Here is a 3,599-nt window from a genome sequence, read left to right on the forward strand (position 1 = left end):
TCTACGCGTTTCATGCATTTTGAGTCACTCAGCCTTGGGACTTCCTTCCCAGGAGAGAGATTCTCATTCAAGCCTAAAGGAAAACAGCTGCACGACGTATTCTGGGCTTCCCCCCCACACCCCTCACTTGGCACTACTTGCTTTAGAAATGAAGCTTTGAGAAAATTACTTTGGCAGAGCCTGGAAATACACAGTCAGAGCAAATGTCAGCTATGATTCTATAATTAGAATCTGTGTACAATCTTAAATTTAGTAGCGAAATACTCGACCTGAGACAACACTAGATTAAAACTCAGGATTTAAGAAAATACTGTTTATAAGTAAGCATGTCAATAACTCATAGCACTGGCTTTTTTTGTTGGTATTCTCTTCATTCGCAATTCCTCTTGCAAACCTCAACGCACCAATGAAAGCTGCAACGCCAAGGTGTAAGACAGTCTGTATTTTTGACTCGTCAACTCTTACACTGCCAGCCTCACAACTGTTCTGATAAACAACTGAAATCGGAGGAAAGCAAAAGCAGGGTCAAAACTTCACTCTGCTAAAGCAAAACAGCTGCCATCTCTTAGCTTTCCTCAAATGAAATAAAACCACAGTGCCTCTATGTGCGAGAGTGAAACCAGGAAAAGGAGGGACAATTAAGCGGGGGGCGGGAACTCTAAGAAAGCAAAGATAATGTAAATCAAAATAATAAAGGGTCACACAAATCTATAGTACCTTATCTATACTCTTTAAAAGGCAAACATTAAACATGTTGGTGCTAACCTGTACACAGCCAAGTTCCAAACCCAACCTCTATTGTTATAAGGATCTAGAAAAACATAATCAAATTTAACTGTAGTCCAGGGTCTGGAAGAAACAGGGTTCCAGTTATAAAATATCCTTTATTCTTTTATATTAAGCATTGATGCAAATGCTTGCTTGCTTTGAGCATTTTAAACAGCAAAATGGGGCAAGGGGGGTGGGAGGAGGAGAAAAAAATAATTCAAAATACTTTTTATACTATGAAAATGTTTCCATATAGTTAGTGGCAACACTTCCTCTTCTGGACATTTACTCCAAAATAAATGCAAGTATTCAGCAAAACTGAAACTACTTTCAAAGACGCATTCTGCAACCCACCTTGGGCATTCTTACTCTTATATACACCCAGGCAGAGCTGCAGCAGTTTAAGTTCCTATCCTACCTTGTAACTTCACTCTACGGAAAGCGAGCTAAGCAAGGACAGAAGTTAATACGTGGGGACCAGCACAATTTTCTTAACCTCAAAACAGAGAACATCCTGCTTTTCCCCCATTTTAAGCAATGAAACCAATACATCATTTTAAACCTACATTTAAGGCATTCAAGAGATGTCACAAACCAGGTGCGCTCACAAACAGAAAAGGCTTTGCTTCCACATGACAGCAATGGGTGTTAAGGCCGTTTCCAGGCACAGGCAGACCCCACTGTGTCAGTCCTGCCACGGTTACCCCTCTCCTCCGTCATCACAAGAGGCGGAAAGTGGGTTTTCAATAAAACACAGGCCCACAGCACAAGACTATGATTAGATGGATTCAGCTGTATGAACCAACAGTTCACCGACAGCAAAAGGGCAGCCCGGCTCTCTCATCTTACTCACTACACAGTCCTCCCTCAGAGAATCTCATCCTCCAGTAAGCCAGTTCAACACTGCGACCCTAGAAGTAAGTTGCTATTTTCTGGTCCTTCCCTGCTGGATGAGTGGGTTAAACCAACTCAGTAAGGAGCTGAACAAGCAGCAGAGCTGATGAAGGGAAGCAGCAGGAATAAACACGTGGGAGCAGGACAGAGGTGGGTACAAAAGCAAGACATTCTGCTGCCCTATCAGCAGCTGCACAGACTGGCCCAGAAGCACCGCACAACTGTAGGAGATCCTCATCTTCTTTACCCTTCAAAGAAAGGGGAAACACACAACGTGAAAGAGATTTTTCTAGCCCCGACTTAATCTTTGCCAGCGTAGCAACTGGCTAAATCCCGGTTCCCGAGAAGGCCGACCGCCGTACATTTGCCAGTTGCACAGGTACTGACCGCTGCAGGCTTCAGCACTGCTGCTGCGATTGCTTATAGATCTTGTATGCATAAAAAAAAGTAAAGCAAGCCCAAAGTCAGCCACTCCCCATATCCCCCCCTCAACACGGGACCCTTTCCTCCAACACGAGGTGTCAGGTCTCGACCACGCGTGAAGGCACCCCAGCCAGCACCGCGACCTGTGCTTCACCTGAAGGCGAAGTCACCAGTCGGGCTCGAAGGGCTGTGGCAGCAGAGACCCAGGAAGACGTTGAGGGATAGGGGCGGTTGGAAAGCCTCAGGAAGAGGCCACACGCGTCGGGAGAAGCGGGCACCGGGAGGGAAGGACGCCCAGGAGCCGGGCACGGGGGGCAGAGGACCGCTGCAGGCGAGGCCAGAGCACGGTTAAGGGCGGACAAGCGGCGGTACCCGCGGGCGACACGCAGGGAGCGACGCTGCCCTGACAAGGCGGCTCCCGCCCGCCCGCCCGTCCTGCGCCTGAGGGGCCCGACCAACCGCCCGGCACGCGCAGCCCCCTCAGCCCAACGGACACCGCCTCCCCTGGCCGCACGAGGCGCGAACGGCGCATGCGCCCGCCGACGGCGGGGAGGGGGGGGGGGCGTGTGTGTGGGGTGTGTGCGGCGGCAGCAGCGCCCCCTGCCTGCGCCGCCGCCACCGGCTGCCCCCCGCCGCGCACCACTGACCTGCCGCCGCGCCCGCAGGGGCTCGCTAGGCGACGTCACCGCAGGGACACCGGGCCGCGCCGTCCGCGCCCGCCTCTCGCAGCGGGCCCTGCCCCCTCCGCGGTCCCCTCGCCGGTGCCGCCGCCGTCAGTCCCGGCGCGACGCGCGGCTCCCGCAGGGAGAAAAGCCCCGCGGCGCCGCCCACGCATGCGCAGGGCAGGGGCGGGCGCGCCTCGCTCGGCGCACGTGATTTCCTCCTCGCGTCGGGGTGGTGTGACGTCACGGGGGCTGCGGCGGGAAGTTTCGAACGCGGGGAGGGAGCGAGGCGGCGGCGGTGGCGGCGGCCGCCGTGATCCTGCGCGTCCGCCCGGGACGGGTGGGTAGGGCCGGGGGCCGGGGGCCGGCTGGCGGCGGCGGCGGGCGTCCCCGAGGGACGAGCTTCTGCGGGGGCTGGGGGGGGGGAAGCCCGCCCTGCCGCGGGGATGCGCTCGGCGTAGCTCAGCGGAGCCCCCTGGGAAGCGGCGGCGGCCTGGGATGAAAGACGGCCGCGCTGAAGGGAAACGCTTGTGGCCGATGAGGTAAAAAGGGCTCAGCGGGCCTGTCTCGGCGGCGTGGAGAGAGCGGATTTAGCGGGTCTGTGTGAACGCGCGCTAGCAGCGTTCCCCTTCACCCCCGTTCCCACGGCGTTCCCCGTTGAACTACGGCAAGCGTTGACGCTCGGAACAGCTGAAGGAGTCGTTCTGTGTCCTTCCAGGGTGCGTTCCCAAGGTTTCGCACCTCACTAAACACCCGGGGGCTGCCAGGAGGGTGGCAGCCGTAAGAAAGGGCGTGGATCTCTCCCTCCTTAATACGGTTGGTTTTTTTTTTCGCTAATCCGCAGTATCAGCC

The 3,599-nt window shown here is 55.2% G+C and overlaps 1 protein-coding gene across 2 annotated transcripts in view; it reads right to left on the reverse strand.

The window, feature by feature from the left end:
* The window catches only part of LARP7 (La ribonucleoprotein 7, transcriptional regulator), a 29,031-nt gene extending 26,233 nt beyond the window's left edge, over positions 1 to 2,798 (reverse strand). Inside the window, exon 1 of one of the 2 annotated variants that reach the window (XM_076337390.1) lies at positions 2,733 to 2,798. The gene's annotated coding sequence lies outside the window, so the exon portion shown is untranslated. Of the gene's footprint in view, positions 1 to 2,239; positions 2,322 to 2,732 lie in introns of those variants that run through there. The other variant, XM_076337391.1, reaches the window with a different exon arrangement.
* Between the last annotated feature and the right edge of the window lie 801 nt (positions 2,799 to 3,599).

The sequence above is a fragment of the Aptenodytes patagonicus genome, chromosome 4 (genome assembly GCF_965638725.1).
Source record: "Aptenodytes patagonicus chromosome 4, bAptPat1.pri.cur, whole genome shotgun sequence".
NCBI lineage: Eukaryota > Metazoa > Chordata > Aves > Sphenisciformes > Spheniscidae > Aptenodytes > Aptenodytes patagonicus.